This window comes from Prinia subflava, chromosome 1 (genome assembly GCF_021018805.1).
Source record: "Prinia subflava isolate CZ2003 ecotype Zambia chromosome 1, Cam_Psub_1.2, whole genome shotgun sequence".
Classification (NCBI taxonomy): domain Eukaryota; kingdom Metazoa; phylum Chordata; class Aves; order Passeriformes; family Cisticolidae; genus Prinia; species Prinia subflava.
Window position 1 is genome coordinate 71,198,753 of NC_086247.1, and position 6,888 is coordinate 71,205,640.

A 6,888-nucleotide genomic window follows, 5' to 3' on the forward strand; every position below is an offset into this window, starting at 1 on the left:
GTATCTGTTGTGGTGGTATTTTAATTGAAAGTAGGACAGTATCGATTGTAAGACTGATTTGGAGGGGGAAAGCAGTGTGTGTTTGGAAGCACTTTCCATTATATGGCTAACGCGAGAACAAATTGAAATGGTTGACCAGTGTCTGTGTTACAGCAACATTGGGGACTATACAGAGAGCTTGGGGCTCTGGAGTTTGATTTAAAACTACATGCAGCATAGAAGAACAAAAGCAGTACAGTGGAATTCAAACACTAGAGAAGAAGCAGCAGAGCAGATATTCTTGCAGTACTGGTGCAAAAACAGTGCTCAGTGAGGCTCTCGAGCTTTGTGAGCTAGATACAAAGAAAAATAATCAAAGCCTTCACCAAAAGGAATATGCAGGTCAGAGCCACTCAGTTTTGTGGGCATACCTGGTTTCTTGCACTTCTGATCTCCATCAGCAGTCACTTCTGTTTCTCCTCTGATCATTTGTGGTGTGCCTTAACTCAGTTACAAAGAGAAATCTTGGTACCACAGATCTTGCTGTCATGTCATCTCACTCCGCTTTATACTTGGAGACAAAGCTATAAGCAGTGTATATATGTACTTTTCCTCTCAAGCTGCGTATCAGTTCTGTGCATCCAGCAGCAGAATGTGCCTTTTGAGTGAGGAATAACATTCCAAGTAATTCTCAGTTTTTATAAACTTTCTTTGCTCTTCCTTATGGAAGAGGAAACTGATATATTTAGTTAAGCATCAAATAATTTGTAATCCCTAGCAGGACTCCCTGAGAACATAGAGAGTGATCTAGCACTGGAAAGCATAAGGTTTGTTATTTCCCTTCAGAAAAGCTCTTCCCTCATCAGCACAGTAAAATTATGTTAAAAACAGCATGAAGGTGTGGTAAGTCTTTCAGGGGAATTATTTCATTTTCTGCTGGTTTTTAACCTTTTTTTTTCTGACAGTGGGTTATTTTAAATCTTCCTGAGAACCATATCTTTAATATTTAATTAAAGGGTTAGCTAAAAGGAACGTAGTGGGTGGATTGCTACCACTTCCCTCAAACCTACTTATTATATGTCTTCTTAAGTGTGCTTTAAATAGTTAGAGCAAACATCATCGCTAAAAATCACAGTTACTTTCTGGCTGTAGGAGGTTCTCTGCATCACTCAGTGTCTTGGAGCAGTAGGAGAAGCAAATCAAAAAATCTGGAGTGCTTTGAAGCTGTAGCAGAAGGGGAGCAGAGTGCGTGTGATGATAAGCTGCGGCAACAACTCGTGTGAGGAGGAAAGAAGACAAAGTACACTGCATGAACTAGGGCAGCATGAAGTTCCTGCTGCACCAAAAATAATACTGCTGCTATTAAAGAGACCATGGCTTGTGGCAGGAGCAGCCTGTGCTGGGGGCATGCAGGAAAAAGGGGACAGCAGGGAGTGCAGAAGCTTTGTGCTTCCAAGCAGGAATGGAGGGAGGGAGATGGCTAGGAGAGTGGTTAATTAAGAGATCTATAAAGAGAGTTTATCTATTTTAGGGAAAATTAGTTCATGGTTTTAGTCTAGCTGTATGGTAGACAGGTTCTACTTTCTCTGCAATAGACAAACCTAAAAGAAGAGGGAAGGAGAAATTGGGAAAATAAGGATGTATAAGGAGAAGGAAAAGAGGAAGACCTGAGGAGAGAAAGTGTGGTCTGGAGAAAATATAACTGAGCAAGTAAAACACAGGACAAAAAGTAAAAGCCTGATAATGGAAGGGTATAAAATGAGGGAGGCAGCACAGCATCAGAAAAAGCAGTTTATGTAGGACATACTGCAGGAACTTATTTCAGAGCTGCTCCCAGTACCTAAGATCCAATAATGTCATTTTTGTTTGTATCCCAGAAAGTGAGAGCTTCTTCCATACTCTATCCTTCTGGCAGCTGAGAAAAAGGATGTTAGGATTTGGAGCTGTGTTGTGGAACTCAAATCAGGCCGTCATGTCTCTTCTGTGACTGAGAAATAAACCCAAGTGTCATTCCCAGATTCTAAATCCCAGGAGGCCAAAATGAAAACAGATTGGACAGTCATCTGGTTGGTCAAAGTTCCTCAAAATCAGCGAAGTGGGAGGATTTCTTTTGCAGCAAGAAAATCTCAATATTCCCCATTTATCCAATCAAAAATCTCCTTAGGATTTCTTGTAAAATTAGCAGTCAGCACAGGTCCTTTGGCTCTCATTAGACCCATTTTATCAGGAACATTATTTTCCATCTGCTGTCCCCAGAACAGATGATTAATTTGAAACTATCATCTGAGGAGGTGTGAAGCTGTATTGGGAAGTTACTTCCTGGCTTCTTTAAAATATATCCTTTTGGAGGATCTTCTTTGAGTCTGAAAAAGCTATTTGAATGAATACAGGCATTGAGAAAAGCAAGCTTATGATGAAGGACGAGTGCTGTCCCTGAATACCTAAATGCTAAAAGATTTCCACAAAGAACGGAATTGATGATATATATGGGAATGTATTTCTGTGAAATCAGTCCTAAATTGAACAATCGAAACCTTAGCGGTCAAAGGCCTCTTGAACTGGTGTTGTTTTCTGTCCCAAACACAGCGTGTCTCCTTCATTCCAGCCTAAACTTCAGTCCTGAGCCCAGAGAAGGATCACAGATATGGTGTGTTTATTTGGTGCTGTGATACTCTACTATGTTAATGAAAGAGACTCGTTTCATTACCCTTGTCAAAAGCAGTGCATACGATCCTAAAATGAAACTTCTGTAGTGAACAGCCAGGTTGGAACAAAGCCTTTCCAGTATGATAAATACACGTGATCTGACAATGTAACATACATATATAGTTTTAGAAAACTCATGTAGAAAGACACTGAGAGTCACAATTGCCAGGCAGTGATGGCTGTGGTGGCCAGTGCTCTGACGTGCATGCACTTTCCCTTCCACAGGAAATTGCAGTAGGGAGAAATACCTTCTTGATAGGCTGACTGTACAGAGAAAAACAGTGTAGAATTAACTGGCTTTGGGATTTAAATCATTAATTTAAATTAAATGGGTTTTCTTCTCCCCTTTTAAATTTATTTTTTTCAAGATTTTCAGGCACTCACATGGAGCCACACTGGGGGTATGATCAGTGTGGTAATTTACATGACTCCAGTTTGAGGTGATTGATTGTGAACACGCTTTTTGTTGGAGAAGATTTTAGAGGGTAACTGACTTCCAGCTGAATGCCTGGGTGCGGAGCTTGGCAGACACAGTGAGGATTTACTTGTCAGTGTTACGTAGGCAGATGTGATGCATGCGTAGGCATCCCAAAGCTTAGCTGAAATGATGGGGGAGCATTTCCTTAGAGTCAGTGTGGAAAGTTTGTCTCTTCCACGCGGGACGTAACTTCAGGCGAAGAAGTTCCTCCGAAACTGTGCCATGATCTATACAACAGAATGAAGTAGGCCAGCCTGCTGACAAAATAAAATTCTCCAGTTATGTTTTCCCTCCCTGACAAGCATCAATTCAAATAGTCTGCTATAGACAACAAGTTTCAGAAGATGACTATTAGTAGCAACGCTGAAGTAAAACTCCTGGATATTATCTCCTCCAGCCTTCCCAGTGCATTCCTGAGGGGAAGATGTAGCCCTGATCGAAGTGACCAAGAGAGACAGAGAGATCTGCGCACATGCACTAAGACCATGCACTGCCCTACAAAGTGACAGCTGTGAGATGAGAGGGCAGCAAGCCTCTTGGCTTACCTGGGCAATGTGCATCCTGTCTCGTTGTCGAACACTGACCTTGCAAACGCTTCACAAACATGCACATTACTTGGGTTGAACCGAATGGTTCAGTACGCCTCTGACCCAAGCTCCTGCTAGCAGAGCAGATGGGTTACTAAATATGCACTGGGGGCTTTCGTGTAAGTTAGCAGCACAGTTAAAGTTTTGCTTTGCTGGCTCTGAAGAATAAAGTGGCTGTCAAACTAGGTCTGAGCACGAATAGGTTGGAAGTGAGTCACCTGCTATTCAGAACAGTTGCACTGTAGAGGTGGTTTCATCCTTACATCAAAGGGTGGAGGTGAGGTACTGAGGGAGAGTCACCAGTAGGACACTGCACGAAGTTAAAAGGACAGCCTTCCTCTGTCATGTGTGTGTCCCACATTGCTGACTGCTTAATTGCATCCTCTTAAGTGTGCGTTGCTCTGCTTTGTAAATTGCAGCCCCTTCGAAGTTTTACTCATGTGCTAAGGAAACATTAGGCAAGTTGTGTAAATTTACATTAAAAGCCTCATTTCAGGCTGGAAGCACGCAAATGCCATGCTGACGCCTGTCAAGTTCCACCAGCAGCTTCCTTGCTCAAGTCATGGACAAATCAGTGATGACGGTAGTTAACACAAAAATAGAACCTCTGTAATTTGGGTGTTTGACTTCATCTTTTCACTGATTGCTTTGTCTTTCCGTTTGACTGACTGCAGACGAGAGCGTCAAGCTAGCAGCAGTGGAACTGTCATAGCGTTTGTTTATTTATAACAGTTCCTTTTGTTCATGCTGCTAAATAAGGTGGCAATAAATATTCATTGCAGTTGTGCTTCACCAAACAGGAATTCAGAGATAACTCCTAGCACTCTGAAAACTTTGCATTTTATACTCGGTGTTTGCCACCACACATAGCATTCATTATCTTTCGCTGTCAAATGTTCTCGTATTTTCTTATTCAGTGACCTCCTGTGTTTTAAATTATTTGTGGTTCATTAACAGAAATATGTGAAGTATGTTGCAGGTCCTCTTGGCAAAAATCAGTGAAATGTAACTGAACCAATTCTAGTTGCCTGGGTGATTTGGAAGCGTACTTCACTTGCCATTTGCATTAGCAAGATCTGCAGGCTTTTACTAAATATTCCGGAACAAAACCAAGACTTCAGTTTCAGCACAAAATCCATGCTGACACGGATTAGCATGTGTCTCAGGAATGAAAGCAGACCATCATTACAAGAAATTTAAACCATTTATGCCAGGATCATTTAGTTCTGAAAATGCACGGTAACAATACAACACAGGTAATGTCTTACACTGGATGAGGTTTTAATTATTTGGTTGTTACGTAAATATACTTTTGCAATGTACTAATAGAGTTTATAATAATCCAAACAAACTGGGAGGAATGATTTCCTGGAAGCAGGGCTCACATTCAGAGGGACCTAGAGAAGCTGAAGGAATAGGCCAACAGGAACTTCGTGGAGTTTGACAGTGACAGGCATGAGACCCGGTATTGGATCAGATGGAGACACCCAACTGATCAGGACAGGCTGGGGCTGTCTGGCAGCACTGCAGGAAAGAACTTGGAGTCCTGGGAAGACAGGAGTTACAAGGGATCAGCACTGCACTCCTGTCTCAAGGTCTCAAGGAAGACCAGCCACACACTGGGCTGCACTGGCAAAGGCATTGCCAGCTGGTCAAGGAGTGTCATTCTTTCTCCTCACTTGTGAGCTGAACATCTGGAGTGCCGTGTCCAGTTTTGGCCCCCCAGAATGTGGCACATTTTGACAAATTGAAGGGGTGCCAAGAGGGTTCAGGGTCTGGAGCTGTGATGTGCAGGAAGAGGGTGAGAGAGCATCTTCTGCTTAGACTGGGAAGAGAAGGCTGAGGGGGCTGACAGCAGTCTTGCACTGCCTAGAAAGGGATTACAGAGAAGATGCATGAAGCCATCTCTGAGGTGAACAAAGAGCAAGAGGTAGTAGATGCAAATTGCAGGAAACAGGGTCCCAGCTGGATAAAGGGAAGAACATTTTCCAACCATGCAAACAGACAAGCATTAGTGTAGGTTGCCCAGAAATAATGGAATCTCCACTGTGGGAGATTTTTGGGACTCAGCTGCATAATGCCCTGAGTAACCTGATCCATGCTTGAAGCAGGCATTTTGACTAGAGATCTCCATAAGTCTTTTCCAAACTAAATGTTTCCATGATTCTGTTATATGTATTATAAAATTCTCTTCAGAGATATTGGGAAAACAAAATGTATAGCCAAAAATATGCCTGATTCTTAAAACTGCTAACAGCCAGAAAGGATAAAGTATCCCTTTCCATGCATCCTGTACTTTAACTTCACTGTAAGGTTGTTGGAGTATGAAGTTGTACAAACACCTGCTGAAGGTGTCATTAATTCACCCTAAAATTCTTGCATACCTACACCAGCAATGACTCCACTGTTACAAATATTTTCCATGTAAATGCATGTTCTGAGAGAACTTTTAATTCTGCTTTCCCTGAAGAACTTTTGTTGTCTGTTTTCTTGCAATGCAAGATTGAAAAATACTTGCCTCAATAGAAGACATGGAAAGCAAGCCTTACAGAGGGGATCTTCTGCAAGAAAGATATTTAAATTACAGAAAGCAAGCTACTCTAATTGAAGTTGTGTCACGGTGCAAGTCTTTCAGGATTGCTAAGGTGAGCTATCCTTGAGTTCTTAGGGCCAAAGCCTCCGTTCTCAATAATGCCCTGGTTTTACCTCCTCTAAACATTCTGCAAATTAACATTTGAGGAGAAGAGGATTTTGGTGATGTTTCTGACAGGACTTTCTCCTGTAATGTGTCATTTCATAGAATCATAGAATGAGCTGAGTTGGAGTGGACTCACCAGGATCATCAAGTCCAGCCTTTGGCTCCGCACAGGGCACCCCAGGAGTCACACCATGTCCTGAGAGTGTTGTCCAAAGAACTCTGCTTGAACTCTGTCAGGTTTGGTGTTGTTAGCACTTCTCCTGGGAGCCTGTTCCAGGGCCCAACCAACCTGGGTGGAGAACATCTTTCTAACATCCAACCTAAACCTCCCCTGACACAACTTTGGGCCATTGCCTCCAATCCTGTCACTGGTCACCACAAAGCAGAGATCATTGCCTGCCCCTCCTCTTCCCCTCATGAGGAAGCTGTAACTGCAGTGA